The sequence below is a fragment of the Bos indicus genome, chromosome 20 (assembly GCF_029378745.1).
Source record: "Bos indicus isolate NIAB-ARS_2022 breed Sahiwal x Tharparkar chromosome 20, NIAB-ARS_B.indTharparkar_mat_pri_1.0, whole genome shotgun sequence".
NCBI lineage: Eukaryota > Metazoa > Chordata > Mammalia > Artiodactyla > Bovidae > Bos > Bos indicus.
In genome coordinates this window covers 63,425,377-63,443,476 of record NC_091779.1, presented here as the reverse complement: position 1 = coordinate 63,443,476, position 18,100 = coordinate 63,425,377, and the positions used below count along the sequence as shown (strand labels likewise).

The 18,100-nt window shown below is 46.7% G+C and overlaps 1 protein-coding gene across 4 annotated transcripts in view; it reads right to left on the bottom strand.

The window, feature by feature from the left end:
- SEMA5A (semaphorin 5A) overlaps nt 1-18,057 on the bottom strand; it is a 572,726-nt gene extending 554,669 nt beyond the window's left edge. For all 4 annotated transcript variants that reach the window (XM_070774864.1, XM_070774868.1, XM_070774863.1 and 1 more), the window contains exon 1: nt 17,537-18,057. The gene's annotated coding sequence lies outside the window, so the exon portion shown is untranslated. The remainder of the gene's footprint in view (nt 1-17,536) is intronic.
- Nucleotides 18,058-18,100: the final 43 nt, after the last annotated feature.

Sequence of the window (18,100 nt, the reverse complement as noted above, 5' to 3'; positions counted from 1 at the left end):
GAAGGCTTGTGGAAGAGAGAAATTGATGCTCTCCAGTGACCACTGTCTAGCTAGGGATCTTGACCAACAGGCTGGGATCCCTCTTTGATGGAGTTTGCATAAACCTGGATGCTATGCTAAGGGGCTAGGAAATCAGAGAGAGAGACAGGCAGAGGGTGCGAGCATCCCCAGGAAGGCTGGGCAGGAGTGGGTCTTAGGCAGTTTAGTTATCTAACTCTGCTCCAGTGTCAATTGCCCTCTCCACATCCTGAGGCTCTTCTATTTCAAGAAAGGTCAGGTTCCCTTCTTATCCTGACTGCAGAGCGCACTAGACACTGGAAATGACAGCCCTGCAATGAAGGTGGATTATGTGATTTCTGTCTCTAAGAAAACCACCAAGAAATCTGTCCCACGTTTGAAGCCAGTGACATAAACCCCTTTATCCAAATCACACACAGAGCTAATCACTCGACCTCCAGCTCTGATGAGGAAGATCTCTGAGCCATCCCACAGAGATGCCTGCAGACTTCCCTAAGGTCCTAAAGGTAAGACCATGGGCAGTTCCATCTTTCCCTTAGTCATCCTGAAGGCATTTTTGGGTGTCAGGCCCTCTCTGCTCCCAGAGAACATCAGAAGGCACGTGTCCAGGCTACATGTGTGATGATGGGTGCACCTCTACACCCCAGGTGGAGGGTCCTCCCCAGGGCCCTGGAATGAGTACCAACCAGGTGTTTGTGTTAGGAGAGCATCTTCCAAACCCCCTCAGGTCCCTCTAGCCCGTAAGGAAGGAAGCTCTGCCAGGGTGTGGAGACCAGAGCATGCTGTTCCAAATGTTCCCACGCCAAGCACCCACAGTCACCCAATCCTGGCTAGAGGTTCTAGGCAATCCTCAGGGTTTTAATAGCATTTGAAGCATCCTGCAAGTTTTCTTAAAGAACACCAGAGAAAAATGGTAGCCTTGCAAGGGCAAGGAATACCCAACTGGAAAACCAGGACCAAGAGAACAGAAACCCTTCTGTCCTACACTCACTGTATTCCCAGATCAGGACCCAGTGTCAGACAGAGAGAAGTTTCTGGAAAACACTTGCTGGATGACCAAATGTCACCCTTCACCCAGTGCTCCTCTGGAGTTGGACCACAGTGAAACCAATGGACCGAGTTACAACAGAAGCCCCAAGGTACCTCCCTCTTTAAGAATGTAACAGATCACGATTTGTCCATGAGGGTTCAGAACAGGCCCTGCTTGCAGACAGAGAGACGCAGTGGACAGTTTCAACTGTGTCCTCTAAATTCTGGAATCCTATGGAACGGTTATATCAATTAGAAGGCAGTCGATAGCCAACATATAAGACAGTGTGCTCCAACCAAGTGCATTTCCCTTCTTTTGAATCAAATCCACCTCCCATTTGCCATGTCAGTTTAAATTAAGACAACAGAAAGTATTTGTCAGAATAAAGCTATTAAAAATTAGCCCATCCTCTGTCAACTATGGATTACTTTACAAGCAAACAGAAAAACCTTTGGGAAAAAAAGTAATCAATGAACACAGCAAAGGATAATTGTATGCTGGGTGTGTATTTAACAAGGAAGCATTTCTCTAGGCATGGGGAAATGTAAATACAATTCTTTCAAAGTGAATTGGTCATCTGTCTCTAGAATGATTGGGGGCACCATGTGTAAGAAAAGACCTTTTCCAGAAGGTAACTGTATCCCCCCTTTTTTCTACAGATGAAAGACCAAGCTTTTTCTGCCTTGAGGGTCCCCAACAACCTTCTCCTTTGACCTTCTTTTTATGTAAACAAAGCAGAAGAGGAAAAAAAACTCAGCTGTTTTTTTTCATGCCCCCACCAACAGAATAAAATAAAAATGTCCCTGTTAGGCATTTCACTGTCTTCATCACCAAGACTGTCATCTTCCAAAAGTCTGAATGTGTTCCCAATTTTATTCAGTACCTACCTTGCCTAGCCTTTAATTCCAAGGCTTCTGATCTTTTAGCTCACTAGGAGAGGTAATCCTTTTGTTTTCTGCAAAGAATGATGTATTGTTTGACCAAAGCAATCAATCCTAGTGGTAGCTTTAGGCTGACAATTCAAAGATGTTGAGCATGCTGATCGGCTGAGTCCCAGACATTGTGGTGGCCAAGATCCCATGACTAATTTTGGACCATTGGACATCAGCCACCACAGGATATGTTGGAACTTGCTAAAAATAGCCTAGCTACCCATCGGCACATTTCAACCTACTGTGGTAGCCACAGAAGTGTGCTTCTCTTTTTAAAACTAGCTTCTTCCTCTGGAATGCAGTAAAGGAGTATTTCATGACAGGGAATTTTTCAGGAGGTCCAGAGGATGTTTTAAATAGATTTTTCACCTTTGAACTAACTGTTAAATAATCTGAAAAAGATTATTAATATAAAACTGAATGTCTTTTCTCTCAAGATAAGCAAGCCATACTGCATATTGTAGATCAATAGAAAACAATTGATACTATTTTCAGAACACTCCCTGGGCCTCCACTCCAGGTAAATGTGGAACATTTAATTAAACAAATCCCATTAATCATTTGAAAGTTGAAGTGGGAAAGGGAAACAGCTAACAACCTCCCGATTGCTCAGAAAAGTCAAATATTTCAAACATGCATATTTTGTTTCACGTATACCTCTAGTTATGTCTTTATATGAATTCCTTTTCCTTTCAACCAATTCTTTAAAGTTTATGCCTAACTCTTTGACAGAAATACGGCTACAAATCATTTTCTTCCTACATAGAGGAAAGATACAGGAATGAACCTGGCTGGCGCTGATGTTCTGCTTCACAGGGGGCTTTTTAAAATCTCATGCTCAGTAACATCCGACTCTTTGCGACCCCAGGGACTGTAGCCACCAGGCTCCTCCGTCCATGGGATTCTCCAGGCAAGAATACTGGAGTGGACTCCATTCCCTTCTCCAGGGGATCTTCCCAACCCAGGGATTGAAACCAGGTCTCCCACATTGCAGGCAGATGCTTTACCATCCTAGTCCCCAGGGAAGCCCTATGGCATAGAGAACCCTGCTCAGTATTCTGTAATGACCTAAATGAGAAAAGAAGAATTTGAAAAAGAAGAGATACATGTATATGTTTAACTGTACTTCGCTGTACACCTGAAACTAACACCTTGTTAATCAACTATACCCCAGTAGAAAAAAGAAAAGAAAATAGAAAGGGTAGCACTCCCCTGAAGAGTAACAGAGATAAACATGAGGGTTCCCATGCTCCTTCAAGCAGGCATTCTTCCCTAACCTGCTTTAGACTAGTTTTCATGGCTTAATTAGACTGGTTGTTCGCTCAAAAGTGCAATTGCAGAACCACAAAGGGCACTTGGCCCTGAGGGCCACCCACATCAGTGCCCAGCCTCAGCCACGCACTAATTGTGCCCTTTGTCTGGGCCTCCTAATGATGATTTTTGTCAAGCCTCCAGCAATGATTTTTGCCAAGCCTCCAATCACGATTTTTATTCTTCCCACTTAGCCCTGTCTCCAACAACCTCCAGGCAGAAAATCTGGGCCCCAAAGCCAGTTCTTCTGGGAACATACACTTTTCATCTAAAAACAAAAAATTAAAAGCCCATTGAAAGGCATTTAGCGACAGATCCAAAAGTTGGATTAAAGTCCACACACTACCACCAGTAGTTAAAGAGACTCTAAGGGACAGACCACTGGGGGTGAGCTCATAGCCTCGTTTTATGGGCACAACCTCAGTGGACCCACTCCAAGGGGCAGACTGGGCAACCTTTTCCATTCTGTGTCCCTTCATCATGTGGACCCCAAACCAACGCACCAACGGAGGTGAGCGTTTTGGTAGAGGACAAAGATCTGGGTGAAACTTAGGAAAAGCATGGCATGAGACATGCACCTGGCTGAGTCTCCCCTCTAATCCACTCACTAGCTGAGAGGTCACGACACTGTCTTCCCTCTTAATGTAAAATAGCCAAGTCATTGACTGCAAGAAGAAAAACTGCGATTTTTTCTGAAAGATTACCAAAGTACTCAGGATCCCAGAGATCAAATGAAGCATATTTATCTGGCCTGTTCTTTCCCAAAGTCACTCCAAAGCTCATACTACTCCCATCTACAAACCTGAACAAAGAAATCTAATATAGTTCTTTTCTATAGGAGAATAATTCCTTTACAATGTTGTGTTAGTTTCTGCCATACAACAAATGAAGTGAATCAGCTATAGGTAAACATGTCCCCTCCCTCCTGATCTTCTCTCCCACCCCTTGATCTTACCCTTCTAGGTCATTGCCAAACACCAAGCTCAGTTCCCTGCACTATACAGAAGCTCCCGACTAGCTATCTATTTTACACATGGTAGTGCATATATTGGAGAAGGCAATGGCACCCCACTCCAGTACTCTTGCCCAGAAAATCCCATGGACGGAGGGGCCTGGTAGGCTGCAGTCCATGGGGTCGCTAGAGTCAGACACAACTGAGCAACTTCACTTTCACTTTTCACTTTTATGCATTGGAGAAGGAAATGGCAACCCACTCCAGTGTTCTTGCCTGGAGAATCCCAGGGACGGGGGAGCCTGGTGGGCTGCCGTCTGTGGGGTCGCACAGAGTCGGACACGACTGAAGCGACTTAGCAGTGCATATATTGTCTACCCTGGTGGCTCAGATGGTAAAGCATCTGCCTGCAATGCGGGAGACCCAGGTTCGATTCCTAGGTTGGGCAGATCCCCTGGAGAAGGAAATGGCAACCCACTCCAGTACTCCTTCCTGGAAAATCCCATGGGTGGAGGAACCTGGTAGGCTGCAGTCCATGGGGTCACCAAGAGTCAGACATGACTGAGTGACTTCACTTTCATTTTTCAGGGCCTATATGAGGTATCACCTTGCACTGGTCAGCATGACCATCATCAAAAAGTCTCCAAACAATAAATGCTGGAGCAGGTGTAGAGAAAAGGGAACCTTCCTACACTGTTGATGGGAATGTAGGTTGGTATAGCCGCTATGGACAGCAGTATGGAGGTTCCTTACAAAACCTAAAATAGAGCTGCCATATGATTCAGCAATCCCATGACTGGGCATGTACCCTGAGAAAAATCATAATTCAAAAAGACACATGTACCCCATCATTCACTGAAGTGCTATTCACAACAGCCAGGACAAGGAAGCAACCTAAATGTCCATCACCAGATGGGTAAAGAAGATGTGGGACATATATACAACAGAATACTCGCCACAAAAAAAAAAAAAAAAATGAAACCAGGTCATTTATAAAGGTATGGGTGGACCTAGAAACTGTCATACAGAGTAAAGTGAGTCAGAAAGAGAAAAATGAATATTATAAATCAACTGTACAAATAAATTGTACCTGGAGTGCTTGATCTTCTGATATTATTTTCATTATATGAGAAAAAGAAGTTTTTTTTAAATACTCTGTAGACACTGGGAAGTGCTCTTCTTCCTAATCAAAGCCGTAAGGGGTGTCACTCCTCCCCAGGTTAGCAAATCGGTCTCCCCTGTGGCCATGGTCCAAGTTGAAAGCATTGACTTTCTTGATCCTCCTTCAAAAAGCAATTAATTCACTGACAGACACTCTTTTTAAAAGTGTCTTCAAGGTATCTGAATTGACAGGAGGTCTGACGACTGTGAAACCTGACTCTACAGTCCTAACTGGGTTTTAGAGTTTCAGCATCTGAATTCCAAGCACTGTTATTTACTCCATGGAGTTCGAAAGAAATGGACCTTACTGAACAATGCCTGGATCAGGGATGAGCAAGGTGGAGACATCCAGAAAGTCCTTCGGCCGGTACCATCTCTGGGACATGTCTACTAAGATGCCCACCATTGCCCTTCCCCAAGGGCTTTCCTCTGCACCAACACAAACCAGGTTCCAGGGAGATGGAACCCCAGCAGGTGGGCCCAGAGAAACTGTTCAAAGTTAAATAACATTTGTAGGCATCAGCTTTCGAGTGAATGAACCTTTGCAATACTTACTTGCCAGCTTGCAGTTCCCCGAATGATTTCTTTTCACAAGCTGGGGATAGGACCTAGGAATTCCATCACAGCTGACAGACGGAAAGTAAATTTGGCTCCAGGCCTGACTTGGGAGTCGGCTTGGAAAGCCTTGACAGCCAACAAGCCACTGCTTGGACGTGAGGGGCTCCTGGGCCCTCCTGTCTCCACCCCACCAGCCCCACCCCCAACCACCACACAAATTCCATTCACAGAAGGCATTTGCACTGGTTTCAGATGTACATTGTAAAGGAAGTAGGGGTAGACAGGCAGAGTGGGAAGGACTGTCGCCTCAAACACCTAGGTTCAGGTATCCCCACTTTTCCTGGCACCAACTTTGTGACCAGGGGCCAAGGAAGTGAGAGTTCCGTGTGGAAAGGAGGGAGGACCTTGAGAAGCATAGCTCCAAGGCTTCCGACCTCCACCACCAAGACGAAAGGCTGAGGGGTGGAGAAGTCCCCACTGCCTTCTCACAAGGGCTTCTCTCGCCTAATAAGCTGATGCCTGCCTTTCCCAGCTCGAGAGCACCATCAGACGTGAAACTAAAGGCAGGGAACTAAATCACCACCATATTCCCGTCACACTTATAACTGACCTAGAGAAGGACTGACCTCATGAGCCAACATGAACCAGCCCAGGAATAAGGCTGAGCAAAAGAGCATGTCCATCGATGATGGTGGTGGTGATGGTTTAGTGGCTAAGTCGTGTCCGAATCTTGCGACCCCATGGACTTCAGCCCACCAGGCTCCTCTCTCCATGGGATTCTCCAGGCAAGAATACTGGAGCGGGTTGCCATTTCCTTCTCCAGGGGATCTTGCCAACCCATGAATCGAACCCGGGTCTCCTGCATGGCAGGTAGATTCTTTACAGACTGAGCTATGAGGGATGCCCATCGATGACACCTCTGATATTACGTCATCCAGCTGCAGCTCAGAACCCCCAGAGCTTAGAGCCAGGCACTGAAGTTGCCACTGTCTGGACAAAGCCTGGCCAGCTCCCTTCCCACAGGGCCAGGGGCTGAAACACAGGAGGGGAGGGCCAGAGAGTGAGCTGGGCCTTGTTAGAAACTTAGGGCCAATCGGAAGTTTCGAGCTCAGCTCAGAACTTCATGGTGAAGGAGAAATGCATTACTAAAAAGGCAGCTGGGTTAGCAGAGAAATTGACCACAGAAAGGTCAGGATAAGGAGGGACCGCAGAAGAATCCCTGTGATTGGGGGGGTGGGGGTGGAGCAGATAAAAAGATTATCAGAGGATACTGGAGGAGCAGCAGTTCTTTCATTCATCAGAAAGAATAAGAAACCACTGTCCAGCAAGCTCCTTTCCACATTGGACATCTGGTCACCTTACCTCAGGCAAAGTTTCAACATCTGCAGCCTGGACCCCAGCTCCGTCAAACATGATCTCTCTTCTCTACTTACAGCCCAGAAATATTAAACTTAATAAATAAAATGCCCGACTTTAACTTCTAGCTCAAACATTAAAGAAGTTTTCTTTCCCTGACATATTGTCAAAAACCCTTCAAGTTTACACTTCAGAATAAGGACAGCAGGAGGAGGTGTCAGCAGATACAAGGGATTGCAGTAGCAACGTTCCAGGCTGTGAAGTGAACGTTCCAGGCTCTTCCCTGTCATCCAACCACCCAACAAAGGTAGGATCCAGTACACGCTAGACTGTCCAAAATGAGTATTTGATCTTAGCGTCTGGACGCTTTTCAGAAAAAGAAATGGTTAGGAAAAAATAAAACAAATCATCAAAACTAATGGTCTAATACATTTTTCCCACTTAGGGCAATGTCTTCACAGAATTCTGTATGTAACACTACATCTTGCTTTAATTACAATCAACTCCAGTTCTCAGATCCAATACAAATCAACAATGCTTCTAAAAGGAGGTCTTAAAACAAGAGAAAAATGGCATCATTTTCTTATTCCTTGTGTTTCCAAACTAAGTCTCTGTCCTGGCAAGATGGAAATTTCTCTCATCATGTAACCAGTCGATCTCTTTAATTGAATGCTTAACTAGTTACCCTTAAAATATGGAGAACATTAGCTCATTGCAAATGAAAGAAAACCACCACCAAAAGTACCCACCTAAACAGTACTTTATTGACCAATTAAAGCCACCAAAAGTGACATCAAAAAATAAATGTCACCCACTCCTTTGCCACCTAATAAGCAGAAGGAAATATTAATGCAATCTCATAAAGAACTCCTTACCACTTACCAAGGGTGAGTAATAATTTAGGGTTGGTAACAGGAAAACATGGTCATTTTATAAATTTTACTCTTAATTTGTGTGTAGGTTAGGCTGCCAGTTTGGGAGGAGGCAAACTCAGAATGAGCGAGTCAGAAATTACACTGGTAAGAGGTCAATATTTAAAACTCTTGTCCATCTCAGTTTCTGCAAATGACCACTACAAGGGCTGAAGAAATTAGACGTTCTTTGCAAACACCTGCCCAAACCATCCCAGGACTGGAGAGCAATACTTCACCACTAATATAAAGAGGCATATGAGCCCTGAAAGCCCCCATCTCCTGCCCAGTGTATTTGGAGCCGGGACCGTCTTTGCCAAAGTAAACACTCCCACGGAAAGTCACCATGTGGAAACCAACTGGTGTGGGGAGGGTAAGGTGCCCAAGAGAGAGCCAAGCCAGCCCTGAGGCAGGAGGCGAGAGGATTCTCAGGCACTAAACAGAGGGAAGTTGCCATAAACAAGAGGAAAGAGCTAAAGACACTCCCATCCAGAGACAATAGTCGAAGAGCAAGGGAATTACAGGCAATTCATATGTACCTCTGCCCATAACTGAATCTCAGCTTGTGCTTTAACTGCAGAATATGTCAAAGCAGAAAGGAAAGAGCCAGAAATGATTCTAATGACTCTTCTAATGGGGAAAAAGGGCCCTCTCCAGTTTAACTGTTTGGGCTCTGAGCATTCAAAAACCTGCATCCCACCACCAGCTCTGGCTGTTAGAATAACCTCACCAGCAGAAGCAGATGCTCTGCTAGGTGAACAAGGATACAGAAGCAGGTACCATGCACTCTGCCCCATCCCAGGAAAGCAGTGTTCTACGGTGAGCAGAGCCACACTCTGGAGTTCCAGACCCTGCAGTTCTAATGAGACCAGGAGATGGTGTGTTTTCCAAGATTCTCCACCCCCCACCGCCACCCAGAGCGATGCCCATGTACCAATAAAACTAGCAGAAGAGGATTTCCCTGGTGGCACTGTGGAAAGGAATCTACTTGCCAACGCAGGGGACACGGGTTAGATCTCCAGTCCTGGAGGATTCCACATGTTAGGAAGCAGCTAAGCCCGTGAGCCCCAGCTACTGAGCCCATTCTTTAGGGCCCATGAGTCACAGCTACTGAAGCCCTTTTCATACTGTTCATGGGGTTCTCAAGGCAAGAATACTGAAGCGGTTTGCCACTCCCGTGGATCACGTTTTGTCAGAACTCTCCACCATGACCCATCTGTCTTGGGTGGCCCTACCCGGCATGGCTCATAGTTTCATTGAGTCAGACAAGCTTGTGGTCCATCTGATCAGTTTGATTAGTTTCCTGTGATTGTGGCCAATACTTTGGCCACCTGATGTGAAGAATGACTCACTGGAAAAGACTCTGATGCTGGGAAAGATTGAAGGCAGGAGGAGAAGGGGACGACAGAGGATGAGATGGTTGGATGGCATCACTGACTCAATGGGCATGGGTTTGAGTAGGCTCCAGGAGCTGGTGATGGACAGGACAACGTGGTGTGCTGCAGTCCACGGGATCGCAAAGAGTCGGACACGACTGAGTGACTGAACTGAACTGAAGCCCACGTGCCCGGAGCCTGTACACCCCAACAAGAGAAGTCACCTCAATGAGAAGCCTGTGCACTACAATGAAAACCCAGTACAGCCAAAAATAATAATAATAAATAACACCATAAACATTTTTAAAACTGGCAAAAGAGAAGTATCCTCAGTAGACAACTGGAAACTGGTGTGCAGCAAACACCGAGTAGCCCAGGGGTCAGATGAGTTTAATTGATTTGACTTGGTTCCGGGTCTCATCTGGAAACAACCTGGGTTTGCTTGTTTTCAGGACAGAGATCACAGCTCTGATATACTTCCCAGGAAATGCCTGGGGATCAAAGAGATGCTGCTCACCCAGCATCCGGTGGCATCAGCACTGGGCTTTGTGAAAATCCTGGAAATACAGACACAATTCCCAGGAAACACACCAGGATTTGTTTAGGCCATGGGTGGTTCAAAGAACTCTTTAGAGAGTATGCCCCAGAGCTCTTTTCTCTTTTAAGTGGATAAAATGTTTTGGTACATTGTAACCACTCAGAACATTATAAATTATTGTCACTATCTTATGTACCTCTTGCATTTTGAGGTTTTGGATTTCTTCGGTGCTAAGTGTTCTTGCCTGGAGAATCCCGGGGCGGGGCAGGCTGGTGGGCTGCCATCTATGAGGTCGCACAGAGTCGGACACGACTGAAGTGACTTAGCAGCAGCAAGTTGGAACTACACAACTTCACTGAGGCATAGATTACATACCATTTGTGTACAATTCGATGATTTTTAGTAAATGCACATGTTGTGTGCCTGTCCCCATTATCCAGTTTTAGAATATTTCCATCTCCCTGAAAAACCCCAGCTGCCCATTAGCAGTTTCTTCCAATCCCCAGCCCCAATCCCAGATAACTTCAGATCTGCTTTCTGTCTTCACAGGTTTACCTGTTCTAGACATTTCACATAAAAGGAATCACGACACACGGTCTTTGGGGACTGACTTCTTTCACAAAGCATAATCTTTTAAAGTTCACACTCAGTGCGGCCCATATCAAGAGTTCATTCATTTGATTGCCGAATAGTAGCCCATTGTATGGCTGGACCACACTCTGTTTATCCACTCATCTGTTTCAGCTTATTAAATCTATAAATCCAACTAAATGACAGGGCTCATGGGCCTCATCTCAGCAATACAAGAAGAAAGGCTTCCACAGTTCTAAACTTTTTCTGGAATTTCGAAAAGTCTCTGTAATGTGTGAAAATGTCATGAGGATACAATACAGTGCCTGGAATTTTTCTGCCTGTGGGTGGCAGAGGCAAGGGCTGCTATTCTCAGTAAATAAACAGCCCTGAATTACACTTTTTTATGTTTTAATATACATAAACTATTAGAATACACACAAAGTGTTTTATGCTAATTTCCCAGTTCAGCAAGGTCACGGATTCATTGAACAAGCATTTACAACTGGGCAAACAGCCCTGTATAGGAAATATGAAGCTCACGGTCCTTGGCTCACAAAGACATCTGTATTTCAAGACGATGTCAATAAATCAGTTTGGGAGTATCCGAAACACTTTTCTCCACCTAGTTTTTAGCTTCCACAGTTGGCCCCCAAAGTTTTAACCCATAGCTTTTATCCAGGACACTGTATCGCAGACTGTACTGTTTACATACCACATAAAAGCATTTTCCCATTCATTCACTCACCACATACCTGAACCCAGGGCAGCCTGTGTGCCAGGCGCTCTTCTAAACACAGATTCACTAGGGGCAGTATTGTCTTGCTCTGAAGCTCCAAAGTTGGTTAAAGACTTTAAGCCAATACAGTATGTTGGGTTGGAGCAAAAAGCTACAAAGAGAAAAAGAGGCTGAGGAAGAGAGGAAAGAGGGAAGGGATGGTGTCCTAACTAGTATGATGTGAAGATGCCTTTCTGAAGATGGGACACTTGAGTGAAAGCCCTCCGAGAGGCCAGATCTGGAAGCCATGAGCTGTGGGGGGTGGGGCGGGGGGGGGGGGGAGTGGCAGGGAGCTTTCCGAGCAGAAGGAAGAGAACATGAAGAGGCCAAAGGGGCTGAGGTCAGGAAGAGGAGACAGTGGTGGGACTGAGTCACGTCGGCGGGGCCAGGATCACACAGGGTGCTTAGATGAGCTCAGGCACTCATCCCCCCAACCAGGAACAGATTCCAGCCCGCTGCAGGGCCCAGGCCCCCTGGCTCTTCCTGCACGTTAGCAGCAGCCACCTGCCAGGATGGTACCCACACCTGGCGGGCAGCCAGTCCGGCTGGCTTGCTTTTCTCATTGCATCAAGACTGTCCCCTTGACCTGTCCTCCAGGCCCAAACTTGGGGCCTGCCTTCACCACCCCTCACCAGATGGCCTGGAACCACCAACATTGCTCCAGCCCAGCGGGCGTGTTGTCCCCTGGGGACCTCTCCGCTGCCATCCTAAGTGCCCTGCCCAGTTAATCAAGCAATCTATCAGAGCCTAGGCTCCTGGTAACTATTCCTCCCAGCTTTCCCAGAACTAAGTCTCCCAAAGTCAAGTTCACAGCTAGCACACACCGAGGAACTGACTTGAGGGGTGTCTCAGAAGCAACTTCTCCCGTCCCGACTTGCACGTCAACTGGCACGAACAATGGCTTCATGGCAATGTCCGTTGAACAAAGGGAGGTTAGCATCCCAAGGGATTATGTTTGCTTTATGCCGTGCCAGTCACAAACAATGTTCTCAGCTTTACAATCGGTAAAGTTTTACAGCAGATCTAAATCTGGGCCCTGTAATTGCTAAAGGAAATCACAGCAGCCAGTTGTGATGCTAAAGCCCATTTGGCTGCAGCATGTCCAGCCATAAATGTCCCTGGCCTCCATCCGGGATGCTTGCTTGGCACCAGGTCCCGGCGAAGTCCTGGCAGCAGGCAGCTGCATCCTTGGTGGCTGACTGAGTTCAGCTCCCTGAGACAGGTCACATCTCCAGTTTTCTTTACAGAAAGGGAAGCTCTTTGTAAGGAATTGTATTGGGGGTCAGTTGGTGAGGAACACATCCGTTCCGGGAAGTTAACAGCCAGGCACTAATCATTCTATGTTTCTGCAGACAATTCACAGGACACAGCTTAGCAGAATTTTTCTTATTGCTTTCTTTTCTTTTCTTTGACTCTGCTTTTTCTTTGCATAGGCATATCATGTATCATTGCCAAATGTTGGGTGAATCTGAACTGACTGAAAGAGGCTCTTTTTCCTGTGAACAATTTGGCCATGCTCAATCTTGACTGTCACTTGCCTAGAACTTAATTTCACATTTCAGCAAATACAGTATTATTTTCTCCAGGAGAATTGCCTTCTGATAGCATCCATCTCCTGGTTATTTATCATACATATCTGTAATTGAATTACCTATTGCAGTAATGTGATCTACTCGCAAATGGACATAAAAATGCAACATAAAATAAAATTGTTCCAATATGTACCTCCTCATCATTCTATATGAACCCTAGGGTAGCCGATTTCCCAGAGAGATGGTGACAAGTAAAGAATGATAGATGGGAAGATAAAGATTAGTGAGTTCATGGCCTTCCAGAAAGCAAAGAAATTATCCTCTAAAAATTTACTCTTTTAAAAATTTAGTGTTCTTCAATATTAATCAGGAAACCAATTCGAGTGTATGTAGGGGGAAAAACAGAGTAAAGAATGGAATGATTTCATTTTTTCCAAATGCAACAGTACCACACTAATTCATTTTAAAACTTAGGAAAGAGAAGTAAAGTGCTCAACTTCGCTCTTGTCAAACAGCCATTAATCTTGGACAATAAAAGAAGGTAAAGAAAAAGACAAGAGCAATTCCTTTGAGAAAATTTTCTGTTTCCTTGAGCCCACCATTGGGCTAATCCTATTTTAAATGTCATGCCCCAGGGACCTATAGCTTGGCTTTGAAGTTGCTTCAGAATACTCTGTGAAATTCAGAGCCAAGTACCCCTAGATCTAGAACCTTTAGATGAAAAAGATTAGTTGTGTCAATACCAGTACATAACAATAACTTAATTGTTATACTGGACCTTCTCTTGGATCAAGTTTTCATTTGCTTTGTTCTGTTTGGTATAAATTCTGAATCAAAACAAGTTTGTCTATATATATTCCAGTTTGCTTTAATTTTTCTCCTCGTTTCTTGCCGTTAGAAATTGATTCTGTGTAATCTGGATAACCAGTACCTGATAAATTCATCACAGAAGTCAGTGACATCTTTATCAAGCACACCAAAAGCTGCTTCTTCAAACAGCTTCCCAACAAGCTAGCCACTCCTCACTTGTTGAATTTAATCTTTAAGATGCTACCAATATGTGCAGGAATTAGAAACCTCAGGTTGCCACCTATCTACGACTGATCATTTCTACAAGGCAGCAAACAGAGTGATAAAAACCAGTAATTTTCAACAAAACTTCTGCATCTCAATTTTAAAAGGCTGCCAGGAACATATGTGAAAATGTCTATGTTAACGACAGTACACAAAGACAAGTATAAACAACTTCAAAGTGCTTACTTGTTCTCATCTTAAGACTCAAGAAAAGAGTTGACTTTCTCTGTATAAATGTACAAAGATGCGGGTGGGCAGAAATGGACAAGGGTCCACACACACGCTTGCACTTGGGTGTAACTGAAATTTGTTAGACACTGTAGCTTACCTTTTAAAAATTATTTCACTCCAAATGTAAAAATGTGTCACCTTGGTGTTATAATTATACGCTAAGCAACTTGTCTGTGTAACTATAGCAACAAGTTCAGAAGCATTTTAAAACACAAATATAGTACAATTTTAGAATCAAGAATTATGGAGGATTTATTGCAGGATGTGGAACTTTGCTCAAACACTTGTACACAGAGTACTCCAAAAATGGATTCCTTGACTCTGACATAGTATAAACTAATTAACTTGTTCTGTCTCACAAACTGTAGGATTTGTGATCCAAACCTCTTCTTATGGATTAGATCCTACTCTTAGTTAACTCTGGAGTTGATTACTTGTTTATATAATGGAATTCCTTTAGACCTCTGCTGGACATTTAATGAAGGAGGGGAATTTCCCCTCCCCCACTTTCTGGTATGTGTTTCAGAAGGAACGCCTCCATTTCAGTGACTTTATAATAACAATGTGAATAACATTTGGAATCATTAAAAATAATCACCAAGTTAATAAAAACTATGTAATGGTTCGGCTAAGCAGTTCTCTCTAGTATCAGGAGCAAAGGACAGAGTCCCAAGGAGCTGGCATCTCTCATTTTGAGCAATTAGCATATAACACATAGAAGAGTCTGTGGGTTTTAACACTTCTAATGTGAACAAGATTTCTTGCTGCAAAGCCGTGGCTGGGGATTCAGAAGGTCTACAAACTCTAAAACTTAAGCAAAAGTTTATGGGAATATACACCTATTTATCATGCACTGGCCAACATCTTGTAACAGCCACTACACTACACATTTCTTTGTTTCATCCTATCCAGAAATGGAGAAGAATCATTTTAAAAGGAGACCGGCAGTGAAAAGCACAGGTTTATTTTTATCAAGTTTTGAACATCCCCAAAACTTCTTTTGGACAAAAACAAGCTTTACCACCCAGGAGACCAAAGGCTTTGCTCGCAGCAGGAATCTCACAGCTGCTTGACATTAAAACAACCGATTAAGTTAGTGCAATTTGTAAAAGACATAAAATGATTAGTATCATCCATCTTCTCCCTGTTAAGCAAAGTATGTAAAAGCATGTAAAAGCGGGTACCAGCTCATCACCCCAAGGGTTCCATGAGTATGTAGAGAATTAGCATGACTAATGTAGCACCATGGATGAGCTGCTATATCATGGCAAAGTTTCTGCAAGAAAGAAACTTAAGGAAAAAGAAATCTGTTTCAAGTGGCCCAAGCAGTTGCACGTCAGATCGCTATTTTCATTTAAGACAAACAAGGAAAAAAATCTTTGGGTGTACAAAATCCCTGTTTCCTCTGGGGTAAACACAGACATAGAGGAAAAGTTATTTAAATGGTACACAAGTTAAGCTATTATCTGCTTGAACTGAAAGTGTGAACTGGTCACTCAAAATAGTGCAGGATAAACTCTGCCCTCTCTTCAATAATGGAAGTGGCATTAACCAGCAATTAATTTAGCAATCCTAATTAGGTGTTAAAATCTTCCCTGGTAAAGTCTGATTTTGTCTTTCTGGGTCTCCTTAGGAAAGACTAATTCTGTAATTAATAACATATCTGTTGATTGCAAACTTGGCCATCAGGGCTCTTCCGGATAAGCTGATTGTGACATACAATTGCTTTTCTTAAAAACAAGATTCAACATAAACCTTAATTTAAAAAAAAATGATGTAACAATCATTTGTAACTCCTGGCGTTTTCACTAATCTGCTCCTGGAGGAGAACTTCATGTCAATATTAAACATAACTCACATTCTCTTCACCTGATTCCCATTTCTTTCTGGGTGAATACAAAGGTCGGGGGGAGGAAGGCAGACGCACAAACAGGAAGAGTTTACAGGGATGCGTTTAACTCTGGAAGGAGTCTTTCTATTTAAAGGACCTGAGTCTGTTGACCACCTTTCCTATCCCTTCTAACAAGGCTGACAGCTCCCTCCCTGGTCGACAGATCACCTACCGCGCCACCCTCCGCCTCTAGGAAATGATGGCAAGATCCGCCTGGTCCTGTGCTTTGCTCACCCGGACCCCACCAACTCACCGGGCACAGAGGAAGCCTTCCTAGCCAGCCAGCATCCTCAGGCCCTCTTCCAGCGCTCGCTCTCGGCGCCCCCTACCGGGGGTCCCCAGGACGCCGCAAGTGCAGGAAAAGTTCAACCCCAACTCTGAACAGCCAGCCGCATCCAGGTACAAAGCGAGAGGAGGACGAGGAGGTGAACGAGCTTCCCGCCAAAGCCCGGGGAGCCGGAATCTGACCACGCTAGGCCTGGCACCGGGCGCCACGGCGGCGAGCGATCCCGGGAGACCCCTCTTCGGCCGCGGGTCCCCCGCGCATCCTCCCTTCGGCGCCCGGATCCGCCTCTCAAACCCAAAATCCTGAACCAGGAGGGGATGCGAAGTGGTGGGGCGGCGGGAGAGATGCCCGCGGAATGGGACTGGCCTGGTTGCAGCCAGCCCATCGGGCCGGCGGCTCCCGGGGCGTCTACACCTCCCCGGCCGCGGCGATCGGGGCGGCAGCCAGCCTCGGTCTCCCTCCCTGCTTATCAACAGCGCTCGGAGGAGTTAAGCCCGGGTCGACCGCCTCCTGGTTTCTCGCGGGCGCCGCAGAGCCCAGGTCACTCGACCAGAAAACCTTGCCCCAGGCAGGCACTGCGAAGTGACGGCCACCGGGACCCTGCCCTCAGCTCCTTACGCCGCGAGCCCGGACACGCGCCGGGTGCGTGCAGCGACCTCCGCTGCGCACCTTAAGGAGGCGTTTGGAGGGGTGCCCTCTCTCCCCGCGCCCGGGGGCCCACCGGGTAGCTACCCCTCTTTCCCTCTGCACGCTCAGACCTCGGCAAAGGCGGAGACTCAAACTTCCAGCCAGCGAACCTGCTCAACAGTGGGTGCCCCCCCCCCCCCCGCATTGGGTAGTCCGATCCAGCAAGTGCAACCCCCGGACTGTGTCCCACGAGCCTGCAGAGCGACCTTCCCGAGATCCACACGACCCACGCGCCGACAACTGCCGCCCCCGAGTCCTGGCCCTCAACGCGGCTGGCCCGCGGCTGCAGCTACGACCACGCGGGGACCGGGCGGGGTGCGGGGTGGGGTGGGGGGGTCGCTCACCAGGTGCAAGGCGCGTTCCCCATGCCAGTCATCCGGCGCCCTGGGGGTCAAGAGCGGCTGCGAGGGTCTTCTTCAGCGCCCGCGAGGGAAGTCCAGGCAGCAGCCGCCGCCGCCCCCCACCACTTCCCTAGAGTTACCCCCAACTCGCTGAGCTCCGGGCTGGAGCGGGGGTGCGCCGGCTCGAGCCCAAGGCGCACGTCCCCGGGCTCACGGCCGGACCTGAGGTGAGCAGGTTCGCGCCCAGCGGGGACGACGGACGAGGAGGCAAAGTTGGGTGCTCCAGCCAGCTCCGCAGGGAAGTCGCCGGGTGGAGTGGGGAGAGGGGAGCCCTTGGGATGAGCCACAAGGACCGGGGCGTCCCCCCGCCGAAAGGAGGTGTAGGGTGGTGGGGGCCGCCGCTGGGCTCAGGGCCGCGGACGGCAGGGTGCTGCGGAGCCCACCCGCAGCGGGAGCAAAGCGCGCGGGAGGCAGCGCAAGCAGAGCAGCCGCCGCCGGCGCTGCCTTCCCGGCTAGTAGAGCAGCGCGGGGAGCCGGGGTGGGGAGCTGGGGGCCGGTTCGCCCCGC